A 26,847-nucleotide genomic window follows, 5' to 3' on the forward strand; every position below is an offset into this window, starting at 1 on the left:
GGAAGATTGGAAGAAATGTTCTGAGAGCAAATTCCATGTACGTCTTCTGCCATCTGCTAATAGCATGTGTGAGCAGCTCTGCTGCCAGAAACCGAGGAACAAAGATAACATCGTTGTGGAGAAAATTGCACTGCTCTGAAAATGAGACTCATTCCAGATGACTTGATAGCTCAGCACCCGCTGGGGCCAAGTCTGGGGCCAAGTTCTGCTCACCGACACTTGCATAGACTCAGGATAATGTCGCGCAAACTAGCACGAGCTAGGGCCAGCATTGTTCCTGCTGAGCCTAAAGAGCAAGTAAGTTTTATAATCCATTTAGTATGATGGCCTTCTTGGAATCCCAGAAATGAACTTATTTAGGGCTGGTGGAAGAACAAAAGCTGAAGAGCTTCTCCACTGAAACCACATGCAGGCAACTTGCAGAAAAAAAAAAGTGGGGAGTCCAGACACCAGTGAAACACTGAGGAAACTGTCAGAGTTTAACCTTCCCATGTCTCTTTTTGTGTCAAGTCATATTTGTGCAACGCGTGTGTCAGTGCACCCTTTAACGCTGCAGCAACGGCGACAGAATCCAAGCCATCCCAGTCCCAAAGCCTGAGTCCCTGTGGGAGCAGTCGGAGCCACACACCTGCAGCCAGCAGCGTGCCGGGCTGCCTCCCTCCTGCTGCACAGCAGGTACGCAGGGCAAGGGATACCCGTGATACCCGTGAAAAACAGTTCTGAGCTCTAATGTAGTCTCTCTCCTCACCATGCAGCTGGCATGGTAAAGTCAACAACACACAGAAAAATTCTGCGCAGTACGGTTCTTCAAACCCCTCTGTTGTGCACTGGTTTGCAATGGCTGGGTAGCAGATGAGACTGATTATTGGGAAGGAAAGCGATGAAACATAAATTGCGCAGGTAACATGGCAAAAAAGGTCTAAAAATGACAACAGGATTTTATTTGTTTGGTACAGCCTGTTAGAAAAGACCCTGGTAAATAGCTCTGTCTGTAATTCTGCTTAGAGTCAGCTCAGCTTCATCCTCCTCGAGGACTTAGCCTGTGATGTTTCAGAAGAATGTTATTAATAGATCTCAGAAGTGTATAAATTTCAGTGTGGAGCTGGTACAAGGACAGTCTGGTTGCTCTCAAAGCAGTCTTCTCAAAGGCAGAACGAAGAGGAAAAAGGTCTGCATTTTGCCTTAGCAGACTGGAGTGCATATTTGTACCATTACTACCGGAGCAGGAGGGGACATGAAATACAAGGAATGTTTCTGCACGGCTCGCACTTTTTTTGTGGCCCCTTTTTCTGCTTGGAAAGCTTCCTTTGTTTTTCAGTGGCATCTGTAGGGCTGGAAACTGGCACCGAGTTTCCAGCTTGATGTTACATTATGAAATAGTTAATAACATTTTTAGGAAGAGAGGGAAGCTGTTTATAAGCAGCTTTTGTGTCTTTCATGGTTCTTATTTCCCTGTTAGTCTTAGAATAATTGTATTTGTGACAGTGCTAGATGAATGCAGGAACAGCACTAGCTGGAGTAATGTGGTTGCTGCAGGTCTCCACGGTGTGATCTAACATGCTGGCACTGGTTCTCTGCTCCCTGGACACCCAAATTTCTGGGTGGGTCAGGTAGCGATGACGTATGTGCAGGGAATGCAAAGTTTCTACCGAAGATGTGTAAGCTCCTGATTCTTGCATCACTCCTAAAATCCTACTACAGAGTTTCTCAGGGAAGTTCTTACCTGTGTTATTACATGTGTTGATGAATCGCACATTCCTTCTGGACCTACAAAAACTTCTTTGGCTGAAATTCTCTCTGTGAGAGATGCAGATTCTTCATTCCAAAATGATGACATGTTCTTCTCAGCAAAACCAAATGGTCTGGTGACAAGAAGGCACTAAGCAAATCCCCCAGATCTGAAGATGTCTTTTTTTTTTTTTTTATTCAAAGCAAGCAGTCATGTCCCTTGGAGAGGTGAATTCTTGTGTCTACTCTCCATCCTCTTGGTACTGAGAAGTTGCCTTTTGAAGGACCCCAACCCTTTATCCCAACAAGCCCCAGGCCCACTGCGAGGGAGGGACAAGCCAGGCAGGTGGAGGGAGGGCCGGTGGCATGCACGAGGGGCACGGTGGGAATGAGTGGGGCCAGGCAGCCATGGGAGAGGGAGCAGCTGCCACCATGGATGGAGTCTGGAGGCCACTGGGAATGTCAAGGGGCTAAGAAAGAAGGCAAGAAATGGCACAATGGAGGAGAGGGCAAGGAGGAGAGGCAGAAGGAGCACTGTAATCTTGGGCGAGGAGAGGTGCCAAGGAAAGGAGTGTGGTCACCATGACATGAAAACTGTCCTCTGTTGATGTTGTCCAATCTTTCAGGCTTCACCCTTCCTCTTTGTGCCAAGGCTTTCCCATTCCTCCTCTCCTAGAAGCTGTCCCTAGTCCTCCACCTGGGCTTACTTACCAGAGCTGAAAGGACGTGCTGTGTCACCGGTTAAATGCACATCCATCCCTCAGTCAGGCTTTTCTTCATCTATCTACCACCTACTTAATATGGGCAAAGGCAAAGGAGGCTAAAGGATATTAACAACTGTTGAACTGCCAGGTAAATCTGCTACTTTGGAAACTAATATAATGGCAGAGTATACTAGGTGTGCAGCTATTCAAAGTAAACATCCATTTACAGCAGGATCATAAAAATCTTTGAGGCACTCAACAGCAAGTTGCCTGTGGCTTTTCACCCTTGTATCTCCAGGAGTTATTGCTCAATGAGGGAGTATGTGGTGTTTTGTGTGAACCGAGAGGTAATTGTGAGCAGCGACTTAAATAGCCCTAATTATGTTTAGAGAAGGCTGTTCCCTGAAAGCAGCTAGAACCTGTGAATAAACATATTGCCACAGGTGACCACCTGATCTATGCATGTGGACCTAAAAAAAGCCAGTTTGCTAAGTTTAAATACCTCAAAGTAAAGCTGAGCAGACACCAGACGCCAATAGCTGTGCCTGCTCCATACACACTACCAAAAGCAGCATTGTACAGGGGCTTTGTAGTGGAGGAGAGTGCAGCTCAGGTCCTTGTGGCATTGCAGACAACCACATAATGTTTAGCCAGCCGTAATGCACTCCTGAGGGGACTAGTGGGCTTAAAATACAGGCCTTTAAATACCACATGGACAAAGAAAGATGAAGAAGTGACTAGGCCCCATGAATGGGGGGGATGGAGAAACGCAACAGCTTATTTTGCTTAATCCTTTTGCAAACACACTCAATGTCTGCTGAAGTCCGGTGGCAGCCCCTGCCTGCGTGAGCGCTGCCCCGTGCAGCCAGCCCGGAGCTCCCTGGGGACGGTGGGCACCCACTGATGGGGCTGGGTGGACGCAGCCTCGTCACCAAAGTTACCCCCTCGTGAGTAATGCCCCGAGGCTGTAAGACCCTGCGGGGCACCTGAAGACATGCACTTTCTTTCTCTGGACAGGATATCTCTCTCTCCCCACCAAAGGCACCCGCCCGTGAGCCAGGAACATGGCTTAAGTGGCCCCTGGCCCCCCAGCTGTGCCTGAGTGTTGGGAGGATCCAGAAGACTGTTCCCACTCTGGCAGTACACTTGCTCCACAGCTCAGCCGTGTCTCTGGGAGGTAGGGCTGGACAGCAGGAGCCCTCTCCAGCCTCCTGGTAAAGCTTGGTGCTTCAGGCGGAGCAGAACCCCGTCCTGCTCCAGACCGCCTTGTTAGGTACCACCAGCCTGGAGTCTGGCCCGTGGAGAGGGCTGGAACCTGCTCGGCTCTGCCAAGCCCACCGCCTGGCCAGAGAGGCCAGCGAGCACTGGGGGGACGTGGAGGAACAGTGACGTCCCGGCATTTGTCGGCAGCAGCTGGGCAGTGAGCTGGCGAGCAGGGCTCAGCCCACAGGAGCCAGCTTCCAGTTTGGCTGTGGCCCTTACGCTGCCAGGATTTTTGAAAGAGAAAGTCCATGGCAGAGGGGACAAATGTGAAGCTGTTTAACGTGTGTGAGGGTTGAAGAGTTCACGGTGACAGCTGAGATAACGCTGAGCCTGGCTCCAGGCCCTGAGCCTGCTCCTCCTCTGGGAGTGAGTGCCCAACTCTCTCACCCCACCATTAACCACGTGTGGCTTCAGCATGACTTAAAATTAACAGCTATGCCTAAAATCGGTACATAATTATTATATATTATGACATGGAAGTACAATAGGTCTAGAAATAAACTCTGTGCCTTTTTGAATTAAGCTGGTGGCTCTCTGAACAGCTAGAAAAAATTTCTTAATATTCGTGGTAGTCGGTCACATTTTCTTCCTCTTTGTTCTGTTTTGATCAGTAATTGCTCTCGGCACTCCTTGTGCACAGCCGCAGGAGGAGGCGTGCTCAGAGCCCCTTCCCCGGGCACTCAGTCCTGCTGGCAGTGCCAGAGATGCTGAGGAGATGCTGCCTCCACCACGGCTCCTCTGGGCAGACAGCAGCGATGCCAACTGCCTCACAAGAAGCTCCTGGCATCGCCCTGTACAAGGCAGGTTCACCTTGTGCACAGCACCTACCTATTTCGGCACCAGCCGCCTCGCCATCAGCCTAGGCTTATAGCCTCTTTGGGGGCTCCTGCCCCACACCCCCCCCAGCCAGGTGCCAGGTCCTGCTGCTGCTTTCTTCGCTGTGGCACTGGCGGGATGTTTCTATGCCGAAGGTCCTCCTCACCTCCCAGCTTTTCCCCTTCTCCTTGAACCCCCCATCTCTGAATGTTTCTCTGCATCGCTCCCCTCTTGGTGTCATCGCCATCTTGTCTCTGGACTTTGGCTCACGCTGCGGCGAGCTGTGAGCTCTCTGAGAGCAGCAGAGGGATGGGGAACATACCTGGGTGGCACCTCTGGAAGCTAGCACAGCACAGTAAGTTCAAAGCCATTTTCCAAAGAAACTGGGGACAGCCAGGCCTGGGTAAAAGGCTCAGCGGAGGATTACTATGGACGCTTGCACTACTACCAGCGCCAGCTCCCGGCAGAGGAACAGCTGGACGAGGATGCCACCTGCGAAGGACAAAAGCCTCATGAACCCTTTTAGCAAATTACTTTGGTATCCCAGGGCTTTAACGAGAAACTGTGGCTGAGGACGGCTGGAAACCTGTGCAAGACAGTGCTGCCCGCTCGCCCTGTCACTCAGAGCCATGGGCCCGTCTGCCCCACAGCCCCCATGCCACGGTTCCCCGCTGCACCCCCGGCCCCACCACCTCCCCGCAGCGCAGAGGAGATGCGAGAGGTTCAGCTCCCACCAAAATGAAGACAAGTTGCACTACTCGGGAGTGATGGCTGAGCTTGCCTGGCATTTAGCCTATACCAGTCTATTGCCTTGCACACAAAAAGTGCAGAATTTGGTCAGCTTTCAGATTTATTTTTTTCTTTTTTTAACACCTGTAAAAGAAGTCCTTAGGAATACAATTTAAAATACACTGTAGACAAAACTTTTTGGTAGCAAACTTTTAAAGAGATTTTACAGAGTTGTTTTAGAGCAATTACAGGATTACAATTGAGATAACTTGGGAAAGAAATATAGATGGAAGGGAAAAAAACATTATATCTATTCAAATAATAATAAGGTGGGAATGAGAATAAAGGTAGGTTTTAGAGAGAAGAGCAATATGTACCAGAGAGATGAAGGATTGTCACAAGTCCTCCGATCTTCAGTCGGGGCAGTCCTTGCACCTGGAAAAGCCATAGGCTATTGCAGATCGGGGCCAGTTTGGGATGGGTGTGGAGCTGTGCTGGTTTGTGTTACACAGGTTGCACTCACAGCTCGGAGGCGTTCATGGCCCAGCTATCTTGCTTCTTACGGTTTGAAGGGATGCCAGTATCACTTCAGGCTGCAGGGAGAAAAAGTCCATTGAACCACATTGCCTCTTTGCTAGACAAAACCCACAAAGACAACTCACACCTGAAATATGGGGATTTTCCTGACACCTTCCAAACAATCGCTTCATTTCATGCCTGAACACCAGTCAGTGAATTTCCAAGATAATATGCAGAGACAATTACAAATTGAAATATCTGGTATTTCCATTGCACACCACAGAAGCTTTCAGCAGAGCTTTGTGCACATCGCACCAGGTGGGAGAACAGTCACTGTGTGACTCTGTCATCGGCTAAAATCTGTGCCATTAGAGGACAGCTGAATCTCTAGTTATAACTTAGCGAAACTATAATGAAAAATACACAGAATACCAGAACACAGTAACATCCAGTGAAGGTGCAGGCATGAACCCAGCATGGTAAGGCAGTCACTGCTTAAATAAGGACACTGTTCAGCAGGACATCTCTTCTGATGCTATTCCTGAGACTAGAGACCCACGACGTTAGAGCCAGCGTATGAAAGCAGATCTGTCTCCCTGCTTGTTTACACAGACTCTCACATCCGTGAGCGTCAGTGATCACTCAGAGCAATGGCTCTAAATATCCACAACCAACACCACATCCCTCTTTCAGAGAAGTGTTTTGAAATTCTTGTCCAGACTTTTCAGCAAGGAGCAACAATTATCAGAAGGCGAATAGCAACACAAAAAAGAATTAGAAAGACGAAAGCCACAGTGGAAAGGGCAGACTACCTGAACCTTCAGCTGCATGTCAGAGATTTATAGTGCTCTTCACAGAGAATTAGCTACATTTTTGCAGGCAGGAGGCCTGAAGACTGGATATGTTTCAATGGCTATGTACTTACAGGTTTAGTCTTGGGGTAACAACTGTAGCTAACAGTAACAGCAAGGCCACTTGGTGAAGAGCTGGAGCACTCTAACATGCTGCTTCTTTCTTCATGCATACTTTGAACCCAACCCAGAGACATTTTTTTGCTGCCTGATCCTCACTGGGTGATCAGTCTTGTTTTTCTTTCCTGGCTTCTCTATAATTACAGAGCGTGAAGCTGGTAAATGGGATTCAGGGTTGCTGCTGGCCAATTCCCTGTGCTGAAGATGTGCAGGCAGAGGCAGGGCTGTTCATACTGACTCTTGTGAAGGACGGTATTCAGTTCCTTAGTAAATCTAGCATGGTGCAGTCAGATGATGATTCATGTGCAGTGGTGGACTCAACTGCACGTCCAAAGCTCTTATGACCACAGGCTGCTTTCCACATCACTATCTTGGAGGTTGCTGGCCCTAAAGCAAGAACAGACGAGTAGGACACACAGCAGCGTCTGCAAAGCCACACTTTATAGTCTGGTGTACGATGTAACACAGACCATACTGCATCAGACCAAGGCCCCTGTTAGTCCAGTGTCCTCTCTCCCAACACAGCTGCAAGCAGATACCTACAAAGCAGAAAGAAAATGGAAACATATCTGCTATTTTCCCCCTGCTAATCTCCCAGCCTTTAATATTTTCGGTTCAGGGGATTTTATGAGCTGGTTGTGGTCTCTTTGTTAATTCCCACTGGCTCTATTTCACGTACTTGTCCATTTTCCCCTTGAGTCCCTGAGAAATTTTTGCATGTTTTTGCAAGTGCCCTTTGCAAAATGTTCTGCAGGGCTAGTGCTGCTGTATGAGGAATGACCTCCTCTGATTTGCTTTCAACCTGGCTCTTACAATCCTTTGCTCTTTGTAGGCACCTTTATCCACCCTGCTCGATGGCTTCTAGCATGTTGCCGTTCTCTGAATCTTTTCCAGTTCTAATGTGTCTGTTGGGGATGAAGCAACCAGAACTGCAAACGGTGCTCAATGTGTGTCTGAACCCTGGATTTGTATCCTACCATAATTATGTCTTTTGTTTTGGTACCCTTTTGGTCCCCTAATAATTGCCAGTGTTAAATCTGTTGGGGTTTTTTGACCACTGCAGAGCACTGAGCTGATGTTTTCACACTAACTAGCACAAGCTCGAGGCCTCACTTCTGCCTGGTGATGGTCAGCTCATTTTTTATAGGTGAAGCTATAGTTTTTTCTAGTTACATAACTTTGCAGTTATATACATTAAATATAATTTGCTGTTGTATTGCCCTGTACTCAGTTTTGCTAGGGTCTTATGCATTTCATCATAATCAACTCTTACCATTGCAATATATGGAAATAAGTGCTAGTAATCTTTAATGCACTGGGCTGTAAGCTGCGCTGAGTCAGGAGCTGCTAGGAGTCCTGTTCAGCATTTTCCCTCCAGGGTTAGTGACATCGAAGAGAGTCAAGGCAGGAAACTGGAGATGGTTACAGCATTACCCAGTTTAATTTACTGTCAGATGTAAATCAATGCCTTAATCCCACTGTGATAAAAATCTTTATGATCTCTGCAGTGGATAAAGCTGTTTGGCCAGGCCAAGTAGCCAATTTTAAACCAGTCACTATAATCCCCTTTTTCACCAAAGCAGGTGATTTTGTAATCACTGTATATACTAGGAATATCCCTTTGGCCAGTTTGGGTCAGCTGTCCTGGCTGCGTCCCCTCCCAAATTCTTGTGCCCCTCCTGCCTTCTTGCTGGCTGGGCATCAGAAACTGAAAAGTCCTTGACTTAGTACAAACACTACTTAGCTACAGCTGAAAACATCAGTGTGTTACCAACATTCTTCTCATCCTAAATCCAAAACATAACACTATAGCAGCTACTAGAAAGAAAATTAACTCTCTCCCAGCCGAAACCAGGACAAAAGCTAAGTTCTTTGCACTGTTATGTGAACAAAAAAGGTTAGAGTAGCATCTTTTTCAAGAATGATGAGCAAGCATCTTTAGTTAGATGAAGACAGGAAGTCTTGTGGTTAGGCACCCACTTAGGAGCCACAGGACTTGGCTAGTTTCCAGTACTGAACAGATTTTTTATATTATCTTTGAGCCCCAGCTTCCCCATTCAGGAATTTTGTGAAGTTCAAGTGATTCATATTTCCTAAATTGATTTCTCTCTTCCTCCTATAACCATTTTGCCTGACTAGGTTTGTTCTGCTTCTCTTGCAACAATTAGATTTAAATATGAGTCAACCTGGAAGAAATCAGTAGCACAGGATGTACTAGCTTTTACCAAGAGAATACCCCCAAGTGCATACATTTAAAAAATTTGAGTTTAATTGCAGTGTTACTGCACTGTCCACATAGAAGGTCAGCTTTACTCTTCTCAGCTGACACAAATCTGTTCAGCTCAGAAAAGCCAGGGATGTGGCAGACAACTACTGTGATGACATCCATTTTCCTCTTGGGTAGGAATATGCAAAGCACCGGTAAAGGAATGACTAACATGCTCTCCTCCTAGTGAGTTACTGCAGCTTTCCAAGGATCAACCCATACAAACAAAAGAACTCATGAGACAAATACCATGAGCCTCTAGACCCCTCACTTATTCCCAGGAAACTTTATTACTGACATATATAGTGATGTGAAGCTCCTTTGCATTCCTCCTGGCACATCTGCTGAAGGATATGATTCAGAGATGGCCTCTTATTGTGGACAGGATGGCATTTCTTAGCTTTCACAATAACCAGACATTAAACCATAGATGACTGTACCAGAGCAGCCCTTTATTTTGAATGGCAATGATAACATTTGGCACATACCTCATGTTTCCCACAAAAAGCCTTCGTTGCATTATCCCAGAACAGAGTACAGCATGTGCTTCCCCTTCCTCCTGATGTCCCCATTTCCCACCACACTGTGCAGTGCAGGGCAGGCACTTACAGTGACTCTGGGTACTGCAGGGGGAAATACATCCCCAGGAGGCTGTCGGCACTGTATATTCAATCCCTCCACATCAGCAGACCTGGGTCAGTGACAAGACAGATAAAAGAACAAGGCCCAAAGTCAGCAGACACTCAGTGCAACCAACTGAAGATGTCTGCTTTCAGTAGCTGAGACTCGCTGCCTTTCTTAAGGAACCAAAAATCCTGTCTGGTAGTAAACATCTTAAGTTACCACACAGAAAGAGAAAAAAAAACCCAAACAATACTCATCTAGCCAAGTCTTTGGGATGGAAAATCTCAAAAATCTAGTTGAGATGGACGTGGCATGTCTCCTGCCTGGAATACCTGGGAGTGTTTGTTGGTAGCAAGCCTGATCGTGTACTGCTGGTCGGACGGGGGACCAAGCCCACAGCCACTCACCTGCCAGCTGCGTGATCCCTGTCCCTCCTTCTGGCTGCGGGAGAAGCAGGTGACACCTGGGTGGGACAACTGCAAGGCATACCTTGTTCCCAGGTGTGAAGCACTGACTGCGGCCAGCGTGTCCACCGTCATGCTGTGACTGTTCCCAGGAGTGTGCTACAGCCCTTCGCAGTGGCCTGGGACCACCCAGGGGGACTGTGAAAGCCAATGAAGCAAATAAGTTGAATGGCACCAAACTTCCTGGGGGGAAGCAGTTTTGGTGTGATGTTGACCACCCATACTTCAGTCACTCTTTGCAGCAAGGCAATATGGGCAGGCAGAGCAGCATTCATGTATGGATTGTGTAGGTCCCTTTGGTATGCCACAGCTGAAGCACATAAAATGAGGACAGAGAGACTCGCAACTCAGTTGCAGGGCTGAAAAGGCGGGTTCAAATCCTGCCACGGCTTTGACTCACAATCTGACAGACTCCGTACATTTCAAGTTGCAGAACTTAAGCTTTTTGTATTTCAGCTTTATGAATGCTAGACAGTGTTTTTGCCACATTTCATCTGTCAGGTTTCTCAGTTTTATCCACTTTCCATCAAGAGTAAATTAAACCCCTAATTTTGCTGCCTTTCCTTGCTTGTAAGTGGATGACAAGGAGGTGAGCTTCAGAGAGGCCTTGTGAAGAGGAGGGTGGGAACAGCTGTGAAGTGCCCTGTCCAGTGAAGTCTCAAATGAAAGGCAGGATAGCTGTGCAAAGCATTATAAAGTCTTTGCAAATTAAGATAATAATAAGGCAGGCCTATATCTTTTGCTAGTGTGTGAGATTCAGAATTGCTGCTGCTGAACAGCATTTCCATGCCAGGAACCTGCACTGGCTGCTACAGCTGCAGATCAGTCCTTCAGTTGATACCAATAAGCATGGGTTGTGCTCCAGTTCTTGGACTCCTTCACCTCTGTATCACCAGGATTTCTTCAGCACAGTCATTAACAGCTCACACATACCTGCCACACCTTCCAGCACATGCCTCAGCATTCCTCGCCCTGCTCCAAGACATGCCTTCTTCATGGACTTGTGCTCTCAGAGCTCACATTCACTGTCTGTCTTATTCATGTGGGATCAAGTAGTGCTCTGAAGTGCTGGTAAGTTGTGGTCATGATGAATTTAGCCCTGTCCTTGCAAGAACAGATCAAGGGTAGATTATCCTGTTGCCTAACCAGTACTTTTTGGAAGTATTTTACAACTTACAGAAAGAAAATAAGTGCTGGAAATACATGTTCTGTAGTGACAACCTCTGGGCCTTACTACACATATAACACCAGCTAATGTCCATCTCTTGATGCATTTTTGTCTGTTGTCAGTTCTGTGACCAGAATTTGCAAGCTTTCTCCCAGCCTCTTCTCAGCTTATAAAGCTTTTCCTGTCACCGCTTACTTTTATCAAGTCTCCAATTCCCAAGTGCTCTTGATATTTCCAGCTCTCAGAGTTTCTGTGGCAGAGGGAGCTCTGTCTTCCAGGGGAGGCAGTACCTGGTAGCTCTACTGGAACAATCTGGGGGGCACAGCACCTGACCCCGGAGTGTACCTGGACACTGGACCTTGGCACAGGCCAGCCAAAAAATTATCCCACCTTCCCCCTGTCATTCTTCTTACACGGTGCAGCAAATCAAAACCTCAGATCAGCATAACTCCTATTGTTGCTTGATTTGCAATCTAGAAAAAAAAAAACAAAACCACAAGCTCCTCATTTCCATACAGCAAGTGGGAACCAGCAGGGGTTGGCAACTTTCTAGCCTTGGCCAAGGCCAAAGGAAATAATAGTTAATCTATCACTCCTTTGAAACGCCAATCTCTCTGCTTCTTACCGGGGCAAGGGAAAGATCTGAGTCTTTGACTAATATTAAAACACTCAGCTTAGTCTGATTTAATTTACCATTTTTCTGTTCTAGTCACAAATTTTATGCCTTGATTTTTAGCTTAATCCTTTATTTTTAAGGTTTACCTGGCATCAGCTGCTTCTTAAAACTGTTCATTCTGTCCATTAATTAGACTTATTAGCTGTTTATCTAACATGTTACCTGATGATAATTAAAATGGTATTCTGTTCTGGGGAAAATAATTCTAAGTGATATTTCAAGAAGAGTTTGTTAAATTTGTGTGGTAGAGAAGGTGTCCCTGGGCTCTAGGTGGGAAAGATGTCTCACTGATTACTCTCGTTTTCTTCCAGTCACCTTTCTGCACGTGCAGGTCCTGCTGACCATTAGATATGAGGGTTGTGACAGGTTAAGGTATATATGTTGAGAACTTGTTGATGGTACATAAGATGTTGCTGACAGATTCACTTCAGGCCCTTTGCAAAAGAGCTTCATTTAGGATAGATGCCTGGGAAGAGAGATGGAGACACACAGAGGAGTCAGAGGGTCTTCAGGCAGAGAAGCCCCTGTTGTTGTCTATGTGAAGGTTTGCAGTCCTGCTGCAGGGGAGGTGCTCTGCAAGCCTTCCCGAAGGAAGAATGGCCTGGTGGTGGGAAAGGGCTTTTCTCTGGGACTGATCCCAACCCATGCCTGCTTTGAGGCAGTGGATTTCTTTTGCTGGTTCCCTGCAATACTGTTTTGGTTAAGGAAGCTGACACACCTTGAGATGTGATATCACTTGTTTGATTACAGCAGAAACTCTTCTGACCACACACCAGTGCAAGGCTTGCCTGCTTTCTCAGTTTTATTTTCTACTCTGAGCTTTGCAGTCTTACATCCATGCTATATTTATTGGCATACACAAAACTGCACTTTAAAAGTGGCCAGCCTGTTTTCATTGAAAAAATCCCTCCTTCTGGTATTTTTGCTAGGATCAGTCCCCAGCACACAATCCCTAACATGGGGAACATGTTCCCTGCTGATGTGCCAGACAAAAGTTCATGGCTTTGTCTTACTGAAAATGAAGTCTTGATTATTCATGCAGTTCCCAATGAGTCACTCCACACCCTTGAATTATTTCTGACAGATGTAAAATGCCTTCTGCTGAATTCCTACTCCAAAGAGCCTTTTGCATGACCGGTTTATCAGTGAATGCCAGCAGACTCATGATTTACAGTGCTTCATCATCATGGCATGTGTAATACTAAACATGATGACTAGGGAAACCAGACCCACCTATTCTTGCCATAGGCTTACAGCCTCCAAAATCTCCCAGCAGCCACAGAAGAGGTGTTCATGCAGGGCAGGTGTTTGCACAGGGAGACCCTGTATTACCCTGTGGATCTCAACACAGCTATGCAAATGAAAGAAAATTGATCATCTGAGGGTATATGAATTCACTTGCAGGGCTGATATGGAGACTGAAGTACTAACCTGAAGGCCTATTTCTGTCACTTTTCACTTTCTTGCTTTCTCTTTGCTGCCAAGAGCGTGCTTCCCACTGGCTAAATACTCAGCTGTGATGCAAGTTACATGTGGTCACCGACCTTGTGCACGAGCAGCGGAGACCAGACCTTTTCAGCTGTGAGCTAAAGCTCAGCTCTGCTCCCTCAGCCTGCCGTGCTGCCCTTACCTCCTTTAAGGGCACTCTCTGCTGTGTTTATCCACAAACACGGTTAGTACACATCACTCAGTACACAGTCAGGAGACAGATAAACTTTCCTCCACAGCCTGCAGAAGACAAGCGTAGGCTGTTTCCCAAAGGCTCTACGGCTTCTTCCTGAAACGAGAGATCCCCCAGGCTGGCCTGAGGATTTTCACAGATCTGCTTTCTCCCACAAAGAAAAGCTCTTTTAGGGGTTCCAACATTGAGGGGACCTTCTCCAAACAAGAACCTCCTCCAAAGCAAGAAGGCAGTTGCAGTGAGGATGCCCTGAGGGGCACTGACAGCTCCAAGCTCCCCCTGTGACCCGACGCTGCTCTGGGGTGCTGCTCTGCTGCGCACCGCTCCATTAGGAAGCAGGAACATGCCCACGGTAATTCAACTACTAACTTTGAGATAATGCTAACGCTGGGAGGTTTAGTCTGGTCAGATGTAATCGTTATCTTGTACATGACACTGCATGTGTCTCACAAGAAATAGTGTGGTTTCTTATAAAAGGGAGCTCTGCTGAGCAGCTGAGCACTCACCGTCAGAAAAGACCCCGTAGAAATCCCTGTTGTCATACCTGCAGTTAGTGAAAGGGGCTGATATGCTTTCACTGGCAGCTGCAAGCATTTCAATGACGTTCCCTAGCAGGCGGCCAGTCCTGGCACAACATGAAGCTGAAGACATTGCCTCTGCAATGTGAGATTTTAGGCTGGGATTCCACATTTTTCTCCTGCGGAAATCTCTGTCACTGCAAAACAAAACAACAACACTCAAACCCATGTTAATTGGTCATTTTAGCAATTCCGAAATCAATTATTTGTTAACCCCCCACACATACATTAGACCTTACAACTGTGAATTTTGTATTTCCAGTGGTGAACACCCCCCCCTTCTTTTTATTCATAGATAGTCATGATGATACCTTTTTGTTCAATAATTAATTTTGTGTCAGGTTTGACTTGTTTTAGGGAGTTAAATTGAGTGTCTCATTCAAGGAAATCTGTAATTGAGATACAAATCTGGGCATCTGGGAATCTGTGAAAGACTTCGATTTGTGCAGGTGACTAAGTCTATGTTTTTAAACATACATTTCACTACCTTAAAGGCATTGACACAGGATGTTAGTAGAGGCTGATCTGTCATCTCTCTGTCTTGTCAGCAGACCTGCTGGATTCTGACAGCTGAACAGAGGCTATTAATTAAAACTGCCAGGTTTTGTCAGACTTTTGTCATACTCCCTAGATAATTCAGTCTTACGCATTTCAAGCAGCTTCAGTGGGAACATGACCAAACCTTTTCATTTCCCCCCTAAATTCTACACCTCTCTAAGAAAGAGGGTTTATTCCCGCAGTAATGACCCTTTGCATTTTGGGGGGGTCAGCACCACTCAGTGGTGCGTTAAGGAGTGCCCGGGTTTGCACTGACTCCTCAGCAGAGCAGCCCTGGGCAGCCAGCCTGGGAGCAGCTCTGCAAAGGTTCTGGTACTAACTCCCCACCCTCATGAAGGTTACAGAGGATAATGCCACAAGTTTTGCAGGAATAAAGAGCCTTTTTCTTGCTTTTCTAAGGAGGATCTATGCTAGAGTAAGCAAACAAAAATTGGACATGATTTCACATCCCTCTGCTCCAACAGCTATCCTCACTGAAGTCAGTAACTCTGCTCACGGGGACATACGACATGGTATAATGACTCTTAGCTATTCATTCTTAAAGGAGAAGTGTTATTTTTGCATGTAACTATGACCTATTTTTTAATTTTGCTATATATATGAATTCACTCTTCATAGCACATCTATGAATCCTTTGAAATGCATGTGATGCAGAGCAAATGATCGGACCTCAGGGGCGTATTTAGAAAATGCCAGTTTTGTTTATTTTACATGTTTATAATTGTCTCTGGCTGTATTATCATTGATGATTTTCCACAGTAGCTTTCCAAGTAATGTTGGTTTGTCTGGATATTCAACATCACTAAAAAGTGCTTAAAATATCAAACGCAAGAACAGTTGTATGTTTTTTCTCACTACTACAGCCTAATACAGATTTGAACTATGAGCTATCTTGTTACAGCTTCTGAAATCAAAGTAAAGCTAGACAATTTATAACGTAGCACAAACATATCCTGTAAAGATACAGAAGTATCTTTCATGAATCCATAGCATGCAAATGGATGTACCTCATAATGTTTTCTCATTGTTTCAAAGGCATTTGAAAATAAAATTGTTTGGGTTGAGAGATTGGTTTGGGATGAGATAATAACCTGTAGTCGTAATAGACAGGTCTTTTATTATGCTTCTTGCTTTCTAAATTATCCTCATCTGAGCTTCTCCTTAAACATATAATTATCTCTGCTCCTCTCCACTCCCTAGACTTCTCTAGTCAGCAGGGACCGAACTGGGTTAGTAAGTGGATTCTTATGGAAATAGAGAAACTCTGTTGCTGGAGCAGAAACAACTTTTCATTCCCTGTAGCTATACCATACAATTTTATAAATTTTATTTTTCTGTAAGAGATTATTATATTTATTGTAGCTGAAGTAATACTAATAAATAATTTATAAGCACAATGTGTACATATTATAATTCTGTTTATTTATTTGCTTGTAGAGCTTTTTACCCAGCCTCACCGGAGGAAGGAAACTGATATAAAGAAAATCCAGAATAAGATATTGTTTCAACTGGAAAAGAATCATCAAGCTGTAACAACCCATACTGAGGCAGACTGTTCAACCCAAGCTCAGCCCCAGCTGGGAGCACACAGCCCTTCTGCAAGGTCAGCTCAGACAAATGGCATTTCACCACTGTTCACTCATGCAGAAGGTGGTGCAACAAAACTGACTTTCCTGTGTGCCTCCCCTGCTTTACCCAATCCTGGAACATCCCCTGTGCACCAGTAGCAGGGAGCTCGCTCTGGCACATTCTTGGTGGAAGCTCTCTCTGCACATTAGAATTAATATAATTAATTATATTAATTAATAGGTTTAGTCAGGGATCATAATATTCTTACATAGTATAAGTGATTGCTGCCAAGGAGTCTACACCTAAATGCCCCTACCCTAAATGCTGTTGAAGGTATCCTTTGAGCACACCAGGAACCTCAGCACCCTTCTCTCAACTACCTATGCTGTAGACAGCTAGAGTTAGACAAGCTGCAGTCAAGTAAATTCTACCTTTCAAGTCCAGTTTATGCTGCCTGAGCACCCAGTTTTATAGGAGAAAATGAGGATATATGATTAGAGGTTAATACTGACTTCTCACTGTCCTAGACAGTGATAGGAATTATTTTGTATGGACAGCTTGTTCCTTCCATGTGTTTCTCAGAGATGGATCCTCTTCAGAAAACTACTCCCTGCCCAAACAGAACAAAGGGCTATGTCATCTTCTTCAGGAGCAACCCCTGTTCAACTAGGATGCCACAAATTTGCCTCTGGGGCCAACCCAAGCTGCAGTAGAGCATGGAGAAGGCTGGTTTCAGGTAAGACAGCACGTGCAGTTTGCACACTCGTGAGGCTGCTGACTGCAGCCTTCCATGTGGAATTCACACTAGGAATAAATGCATTCCAAAGGAAATTCATAGGGCACCTTCCACAGGGGCTCCCATGGCTGCACAGAGGCAGCTATGGAGGCAGGTAACTGGCATCTTGCACGTTCAAGAGGATTTTCCCATAGCTCACCTGGATTCAGGTGGTAGTCACTAGAGGAGACTCCTTTGTACATAACACTTTTTCTTCTGAGTTGTCCTCTGCAGTAACTAACATGGTAGGCAGGTTTTCTCTTCTTGGTCCCTTCTCATGGGCCTGCCCAGGGAATGAGGAACTCTGATCCACCTTTGGGCCACCTCTCATGTCAGAGTTAGCCCACCTGAGGAGCTTGCTTTTATTCTTGATGCAATGGTGGTATCACGTAAGACCACTTGCTGTTAATTTCTGCATTGCACGATGCAGTGCAAGAGCTAAGTATAATGTTGAATTACAAAGTGGTGTGAATAAGAGCACCTGCCAACGTCTGCATATATATGAGGTCAATAGGTTTACATTCCTTCAGGTCAGAAAACAGAACAAGCGTGAGCTCATCCCCTTGCCAGTTTCTCCACATTACAAAGTCACCACAAGACGTGACGACGCATTGTTCCTGCTCCAGGAGGATGGGAATGAGGGCTTGTCTGCACTGCTTGGAAGAAAAAAATGGAAGGAACACACACACACAAGCAATCTCAAGGTAAGAATGCAGCAGAGAACAAGCACGTTGGTTTTTCCATAGCATAAAACAGCCAAGCTCACAGTATATACCTCCAAAAAAACTTAAATCCCTGGTCTTTACTATATTTTTACCATAGTCATTCATGCTCCTTAGTAAAACCATACCATATTTATGAGGGATTGCAAGATCTTAGTGACCACATTTGCATGGTGTTTTCCCATCTGGTGGGCCACTTTAAAGTGATGTATTCGATCTCATGTCCAGCCCTGATGATCAGCGAGGGAGAGGAAAGCAGAATAGTGGCAGGCAGCTATGCAAAATCTCCACAGAGGAATCATATTTTCCCACTCCTTATTTGTTATTCTGTGTGGTAATGTATTAATTCCTTAACTAAACTCTTTTGATTATTTTTATAACCCTTACTGATGTCATTCTGAATATTACTGTTATCCTTATAAATACACAATCCCCTTTCTGAAGAAATTTTAGCCATCCAGCTAACATGCCCTATGACTTTGAAATCAGTACAGTAAATTCATCAACAGAACCGAAAATAAAATCAGGCCTTGGATGAAAGCTACACTATATATCCCTAAGGCTTTTAAGTTTGGTCTGGTCCAAGGTATAACTACATGTCCCCAAAATGAATATAATTCTGATGGGTTTCATATGTTTCTTAGACAGAACGAGGCAATTTTAGAGGCATACATATGTGTGCAAAACAAAGTTATGGTTATAAAGACATGTCCAGGGTTAAGGAAACAAGCGTTGTATCATACAGAGGTTTACATTAAGGATAGGAATTGCTCAGAATTGGTAAGGATAAAGCATACCTTTCAATTTTATTCACTTTGGCAATATCCAAAGGATCAGACTCCATCTAGCACACCTTTGATCTCTGTAAGCAAGCTTGCTGCAATATAATCTGTCTAAAGTGGAAACAGCCCCGCACCTAGCTCTGAGTCTGGCCAGGGTGTACCCAGCTCTGACGGGCAGCGAACTGGCAAGCTGATGTTGGCGTGGAGCTTGTCCCCAGCAGCGGACTCTGCTGTGTGTACCTGTATGGACAGCCACACTGTAATAGCTAACGGAGAAATTTTTCTGCTGCAAGCACACTGTAAGGCCAACATATGCATGTGTCTGTCGGAGGCAAGAGTAGGCAACAGGCAAGAGGGGCTGTAACACCGGCACTGTCACGACTGAGTTGTCATGTTTACTGAAATGCAAAGCCACTGGACAATGTCTTAAAGGCCTGGATGGTCTTGATCCTAGAACCAGGAATGCATCCATTCTCCTCCAATTTAATACAAAAACATTGGACTCTCCTTAAGCACGCCACGTGTGAGAGGTGAAGTTCATGTTGGTGAATAGCTGACATGCCTCTGACACCCATTTGGGTCATGTTTCATTGCCAAAGCATTGCCTTCATAGAGACTGCCACTGATTATATGTTCAGGACCTATTCTCCATGCTTAGAGATAAAGTTTCCTACTTCTTTTTTTCAAAAGCTACAGAACTTCAATATACTTGCTACCTTTGGACCCAGCCCTGTAAATCTTGCTCCCATGAATAAGCCTTATTCATGAACATTCTCATGTCATGAGAAAAAGCTTTTAGGGAATTGTGTTTTGTAAGTGCTAGTGAAAAGCTAAGCTAGATAGTACCTAGATAAGACAGTGATGAATACATGATAATCAGTTTTTTGTATTTATGGCCAGATCCTAACATGCACAAAATGACCATACATATTGAGTAACAGACAAATGAAGAAGTCAGTTTGTGAAGACTTACTTGGATAATGCAATTATTCTTTTCGATGCATAAAACTTGAATAGGGCTCTGGGAATTAGCAACATAAAAATAATGATGAATTTAAAATGCTCTCCAAACAAGAAATTGAGGAAGTCTTTAGAGAGGTCTTGTGGTGAACTTGATAAATCTTTCCACAGTTTTTAATTCTGGGTATTAGTTATTTCATAATCTACAGTGCTTACTTGGCAACTGCTACAGACTATTGAATAAACTATCATGGCAACATACAGCTTTTGCCATAGGCCAGGATCGTGAAGCTACAGGTGGATCATTTGTCATCCTGAATCTGCCTACGCTGTTGTTATTTTATAACAGCAGATCTCAAGACAATTAACAATGCTGGATATTCATCAACCTTATTTCGAAAATGGAGTAACTGTGATGTAATGAGATGAAGAAATTTGCTTGATATCATTGAATGAATTAGCGTCCATACAAGAATTAGAACACATTTCCTTATTCCTGGTGCCATTCGTAATCCACCACACAAGAATGCCAAAACCACTTCTTATTGCCATTCACTATGTTTCAAAAGACTAGGGCATCGAAGAACTAGGCATTAAATTTTCTTCACTTTTCACACTTTTTTTCCAGGAAACTCTGTTATGACGAAAAAGAGGACTTCAGCAGCTGCAGAAAAAAGCCCACAATGTGTGCTCTTTCACCATGTAGTTCCTTCCACAGGTCTACCCCTCCCTTCCCTCACTGTCCTCCTGAAGAACCGTGAGTCCAACCAAGTGTTAAGGCCTGCAGTAACATTGCTATGACAGATTTTTGTAGTTCTTGACCCTTGGAGGAACATGTAGCCAACACAGCCATGATACAAGGCATTTCTCTGGCTCACAGACCTATGAGGAGCCACAGACTCCAGTTTGTTCTGCGTGACATTACCACCACCACCGTTGCTCCTGCCACCACCACAGCCACTAGAGACAAAGAAATGCCTGGTATTATTTTTCTGATTTGTACCTAGGAACGTAGGAAATGGAAAAAACCTGGCTGACTGCAGTGGCACAAAGTAAGGCCCTGGGTTGAGGCATGCTGAGAAAAGGCTATCGCTGTCTGCAGAAAAGAGTGAGGAGAACGTAGCACGAACCTCCCCTGAGAGAGAGAGAGAGAGATCTCTGTTCTAGGATCACAGGATAACCCCAGTTGGAAGGGACTTCGGGAGGTGTCTAGTCCAACCTGCTACTCAAAGTAGGGCCAGCTATGGGGTCAGAAGGGGGCACGCGGGTCTTCATGCAGGTTGGTCTTGAAAATGTGGATGGGTGGTGACTGCAAACGGGCCACCTGCTCCACTGCTCTGACTGTCCTAAGCTGAAAGTTTGCCCTCATACCCAGTCTGAATCGCTGTTGTTTCAGCCTATGCCTGTTGTCTCCCACCTTCCTAGCACGCAGGACTGAAGAACCTGGTGCCATCTTCTCAATAACCTCCTTGTCTGTACTGGAGGACTGCCATTAGGTCCCCTTGAAACTTTCTCTTCTCCAGGCTCAGCAAGCCCTGGTCCCTCAGCCTCTCCCCACAGTGCGAGTGCTCCAGCCCCATGACTATCTTGGTGGCCTTCTGCTGAACTCACTCTAGTTTATGGGTGTCTTTTCTGTACTGGGGGAGGCCAAAAGGAATGCTGAGCAGAGAGGGATAATCACTTCCCTCGACTGACTGCTGTGCTCCTGCTAACCTAGCGCAGGATGCTGCTGGCACCCTTGCTGCCAGGGCAGGCAGGGGGCTCGCATCCAGCTTGCTGTCCACCAGACTTCAGGGCCTTTCCAGCAGAGCTTCTCCCCACGCAGTTGGTCCCCAGCCTGCGCTGCCGGTGGGCTTCTTCCCTTCCAGGTACAGGATTTTGCATTTGTTCTTGTTGAATTTCATAAGGGCCACTGCTCCAGCCTCAGTATCTCTGAGTGGCAGCTCTGCACATTTTTTCCAGTGATAATGATTCAGATTGTGGCTTATTGCAACAGGAATCCTTCAAGCACAAAGAATATGCATTGTTTGAAGGGTGGCTTTGCTTGAATAAGGACTGTTGTTAGTTAGCTTAGACTATCATGGCATTTTAGGGACTGAAATTCAGTCTTCAAAAGCTCATGCAAATTCAAGACAAGGATCTTATTTACGCAGAGGTGATTCTATATAGAGAAGTCTGGGTTTTGGTAGTCCTTTTAAGCTTCAGGAAGCCACTGAGAAGAATAAAATAAGAACATGCTGCCATGATGTTTTTATGACATTTCCTTTCTTGGGCCTTTTTTAGGGTGGGTAATCAAATCTTTGGTGGGTAGTTGGCATATGGTTAAAAAAATGGTGGTGGAAAATGTAAATATAGGAAATTGAAGCAACCGATATGCAAATCCAGTAATTTTCATGGATGCCCACTGGGTACTTCTCAGGTCCTCTGTGTTACCAGAAGTTAATTTTTACAGAGTCGGACTGTACACAATTTCTGTATTACTTCCACTTGATAGTGCAGTTGTTCCAGATAGATAGATACCAGTGCAATTAAGAACAAGGTTCTTCTTGCATAATATTTACTGAATTTGGAAGCAAACTTGACATCAAATTTCTCTGCTTCTGTTGTTTTCTTCTAAGCACCTATACAATGCACTATTGTAAATTTTTTAAAAACTAATACTCACAAAATTTATGAGGAAAAACATTGCTGAATTACTCTTTTCTTCTTGTTTTATAACCTGTGAAAATAAGCTCATAAAACTAACTTCCATGCCTTCCAAGATATTCTGATACTTTTACTTTGCAACACAGCATGGAGGAAACTGTGGAGAAGTGCTTTCAAGTTTACTTATTATCAGAGCTGTGATGTAAGCCTGTAATTCAGGTTCTGTGTCATCTGGGAAAAAAATGTAGAATGCCTGTCTCTGCCCCCTGAACCCACCCAGATGTGGTATCATATTCTGAGCACTTTAATCATTAAAATTTTTTGTTATTATTTGAATTAGCATACTATCTAGATAGATTCCTTACAGACCAGAATGTTACTATGCTATATGTTACCCAGCCTTTTCTGCTCTGTATTTGTAGATCCCCGAATGGCTTAATTTACCACATATTCCTATAAATATAACTTCAAAATAAAGGAAGAAGAATTGTCCTGCAGTCATGATCCTACCATCAACACTCTGTCATAAAGCTTTTTCTTTTACAGTTGGGTGGGCTAGTGCCAGTAAATACTGCAGAGAGGAATTTGTCCAGGCTGGAATGAGGGCCAGCGGGGACTGTGTGGGTGTGGTTTTTCATTTTAGTATTTCAGCAAGACGAGGCTGAAAGGTATTAAGTCTAATGATTTACGAAGCAAAAACAGGGTTACAGGGTTCCTATCTACGTGCAACTGTGTATGACTCATGGAAGGAAGTAATACACGTTACACATTCTACAGGGTAAAGTCATACAAGCTTGTCACTTGGGGTTTCTTTGTACATAACGCAAGTCCCTGTCAGGTTCCTATTACTGACTTTATTTCACGTCCCATAGCTTGTCTTTGTGAATACTGGCCAAAGCAAAATCCCAGATCTAACTACTGTTTTCAGTTATGCTGATGTGACCTAAATGCACATTCTTATGTAAATCTCTAGCAATCTGCTAGGAAGACAGAAGACTTTGGCTTGCAGTCTTCAAAGTGCTGTGCTTGAGAACTTTGATGACCAAGCACTAGACCACCAGCTCTGGGAAGCCACTGCAGCTCCATCCAAGTCAGCAGCACTGACTCTGTGGAGAATCTTACACCGTGAACCTAGCAAATTTCATCCTGCTGCCACACATGCAAAGGGGGAAGCAGGAATAAGAAAGCAAATGCGATAGAGAAAGATATAAACAGAAAATGTGGGAGGGAACTGAAAGCATCTCCCTTCTTGCACAGCTTTATCTCCCACTTTCCAAGTTTCTGGTCTGCATCACCTCTGTTATGAGCAGAACCTTGTTTCCCTTCTTGTCTGAGAACACTCCAAGAAGTCTAGCTCAAAAATCCTTCAGTAATTTAACACTCAAAAATCACTTTTCCCCCCATATCCTATGTGGTGTCAATGCATCTGCAAAAATACAGATGCAGAAACAACAGACTAGTGCAACATACATTATACAAGGCACATATATGCTCAAGATGGTTTACACAACAAGCTGTTTAGTGTTCACAGTAGTAGGCAGGAGATCAAGAAGTCCTAGATTTTAATTTTACTTTGGGCGCTGACTTGGTCTGCAGCTTTGAGTGAATCATTTGCAATTTAGGTGTCAGTTGTATTACCTGAAAAAAATTGGTAGATATTATTTATAAGCCTTGTAGAACTTCCAGGAAATTCCCCTAAAATCCACCTGTTAATTAACATTTCAACAGCAGCTGAAATGTCTCTGCATACCATTCACAGAAGGAACACTATAGAAACAGACAGTACATGATACAGAAGACATGGCATATTTCTTTTAACAACTGGGTGTATGATAGAGTTGAAGGCCTGGTTCTGTAAAGTACACTGGAAGAAAAGTGGGTATTTTCCTAGGTGTCAAGCTGTAGACTAAGATATTTGAATATGTCAGCATTCTTGAAAAGAGTCATTTCAGATAAATTATTATGTGTATACTGTCATGCTAATTTGAACACCATGCCTGCATGCACATTTTAACTTTAAAAAAATCTGAACCCCCTTTCTGCTTACTTGCACGTACATTGATATTGCTTAACCTTCATATTCTTACAGAGCTCACCATGAACTTTCCCACATGCTAAATCTATCATACTATATATTTACTTACTATTATAGAAGTCTTTTACCACATGAGTAAATACCGAAATATTTACACAGGTTAACCGTGATATTGGTCTACATAGAATAAAAATACAGTTGCACTGCACTGTTGTTCTGTATTTCAGCATCATACTTCCACCATCATCTTTGTCTCCTCCAGTTTGTTCTGACCTATGTGTACTCGTCAAGACCTTGATGATATGATAATCTTTCAACCGGAGCAGACTATGACTAGACAGTTGCCCCTAGGAAGAAACCCAGGAAGAAACTCTAGTTCACTGAAGCACAATATAGCCATCAGACGAAGAATTATGCCCTGTGTGTCTTTCACTGAAGGGAACTGCTTGCCATAGTCACCCTCAGCCAGGGTAGAAGAGAGGAGGAGCGTGCCCACCATCTCCCTGTCATTGCTGGCAAGGCGAGCCTCCATGCTGAAACAGCACAAGGGCCACCCACACTCTGACAGTAACATTTTCTCATAGCCTGCATCCTTTCCTTCAGAAAACTTCCATTTATAGTTCACATTTTGTGCTCATCTTGTTTTGCATTGGTTTACACTTACCAGCATTCAATTAGCATCTCTAAATAGGAAGGACTATCGGGTAAGGGCCATGCGACTTGCAGGCAAACTTTCCCATCAAGGTGTTTGAGATCTGGAGGACTGCTGCAGACCTTCTTTCAGAATTTTGTTTGATCCACTGTATAGCATTGTGCAACCTGCAATTCTGTAACAGAGAACAATATTGATCTCACTTACACTCTCTGCCCTTTGTTAGTGGCACCAGATGAGAAGACAAAAAATCAGCTCCAAGATAATTAGATGGAGATATGTCCTAGAACTTAAAAAAAAAGGAGGATCTTTGATCTAGACAGTGCCCAATTCATAGTAGGATATGCAATCTTCCAAGTACCTCCCTAAGGGGAAAAAAGTGAGAAACTGAATGGCTGTTACATGGTCATCATAACGCAAACTGGAGGTGCTAATGCTGAAAGACTAGGAAATTCAGAAATAAACTTTTCCCTTTTCCTTCAACTGTTCTTATCTTTGTATGACTATATCATCTAAAAATTATGTATGACTTAATGCTAAAAAAAAGCCAAAGCCTCCGATACTGGAGAGGCCACAATAGTACTGCTTACAAGCTGAATTAGTCATAACGTACATTACTGTGTGCTGTTGAGGTGAGTTATCTGTAGAGTGCAAGTATCAGCCAGTACAAACAAATACTGTTGTCTGAGGAGGGAAATCTACATCACTCCTGGTCTTCAATAATCAAACCTTGTCTACTACTTAAGTAGAGGAGATGATGGGTTTTTTCCCATTTTCAAATATTATATAAAAACTGAAAAAGTAAACAAATGAAAAATACAGGCCAAATTTATGCTGACCCAGAATAGGGTTATTCAAGTGGTAGAATAACTCCAAAAGCATTTTAGAACCATTCTCAGGGGAACCACGCATATGCAAGTTGAAATTATTATTGTCTCCAAAGAGGAAGGGAGAAAAGGTGGAAAAAAAGAGAGGTGAATAGACAAGTGTAAGACTTACTAATTCAGGGAGAAATTGGAGATATTGGGTAATATGTCACATAATAATTGCCAACTATCTCATTTTATTAGGGTGGCTCATTCTGAAATGAATGCATATTATCTTTACAGGTTTGTGACCACAATGTTGAAGTAAAAGGAAATCTTGCAATTCAGTTAGAGAGGGATTCACCTCTATATTTTCTATTAATTTTCCAAACCATGTTTGTTTTTAATATAAATGCATCTGACACCTTTTCTAGTACTTGGAAGAGTATTAAAAGAACCAGTCATAACAATTTGATGCCTGCGACTTCAGGCAGCGCCCAGAGTGATATTTAATCTCTGCGTCATCTGCTGCCAAAACCAAACCATAGCACAATGCCGCAGAATGGGAAAGGCAATAAGAATCCATTATCCTCACTGCAGTTCCAGCAACTCTTATTACTTATGTTATGTTTGAGACATTGCTAAAACTTGCTAAGTGCTTGCTGACACCTAGTTCCAAATCAGATTTTGATGGAAATTCTGCTTGAACAAGGATTTCAAGCTTGATTCCTGCATTTCATGTATGCCTGCTAGAATTAATTTCAGTTACCCAACTCTACTTTTTTAGTAGAGAGCAATACAACTTCAAGACTTATTTCCATGTGATAGTGGCACTGTTCAGTAAATTTATCCACAAATAAAGAAGCCATACTGTTGCTTCTAATTCTGTCACTAACTAAACAACCATATAAGAACTGCGCTTTTAGATGTCACAGAACTACTTTTTTTTTTTGTAGTATCAATAAACATATTTGTTTTTCCTAACCAAAATTTGTTTGTTTCTTTTTTATGGCTTTGTATGTCATGCTACAGCAAAACAGCAACTTCCTCTTTTGAAAAGGAAGGACAACAATTAATTTTCTTATACATCAATACAGAATTGCTACTAATAAAATGGCCTAGCCCTTAATTTTGTTTACTACAGCAAGGCAACCA

The 26,847-nt window shown here is 44.0% G+C and overlaps 2 long non-coding RNA genes across 18 annotated transcripts in view; one reads left to right on the forward strand and one right to left on the reverse strand.

Moving 5' to 3' along the window:
• Window positions 1-26,847, forward strand: part of LOC142032515 (uncharacterized) — a 108,659-nt gene that overhangs the window by 73,051 nt on the left and 8,761 nt on the right. For 6 of the 10 annotated variants that reach the window (XR_012650856.1, XR_012650855.1, XR_012650858.1 and 3 more), the window contains 4 exons: window positions 16,183-16,348; window positions 16,897-17,050; window positions 17,620-17,793; window positions 20,182-24,901. This is a non-coding gene — a long non-coding RNA (uncharacterized LOC142032515). Of the gene's footprint in view, window positions 1-13,655; window positions 13,962-16,182; window positions 16,349-16,896; window positions 17,051-17,619; window positions 17,794-20,181; window positions 24,902-26,847 lie in introns of those variants that run through there. The other 4 variants (XR_012650857.1, XR_012650859.1, XR_012650862.1 and 1 more) reach the window with 3 other exon arrangements.
• LOC142032516 (uncharacterized) overlaps window positions 1-26,847 on the reverse strand; it is a 39,785-nt gene that overhangs the window by 3,283 nt on the left and 9,655 nt on the right. Inside the window, exons 2-7 of one of the 8 annotated variants that reach the window (XR_012650872.1) lie at window positions 24,899-25,061; window positions 14,154-14,324; window positions 9,485-9,687; window positions 6,685-7,269; window positions 5,618-5,833; window positions 4,834-5,003 (exon numbers count right to left, since the gene is read on the reverse strand). This is a non-coding gene — a long non-coding RNA (uncharacterized LOC142032516). The other 7 variants (XR_012650870.1, XR_012650869.1, XR_012650865.1 and 4 more) reach the window with 7 other exon arrangements.

Source organism: Buteo buteo, chromosome 7, assembly GCF_964188355.1.
Source record: "Buteo buteo chromosome 7, bButBut1.hap1.1, whole genome shotgun sequence".
Classification (NCBI taxonomy): Eukaryota; Metazoa; Chordata; class Aves; order Accipitriformes; family Accipitridae; genus Buteo; species Buteo buteo.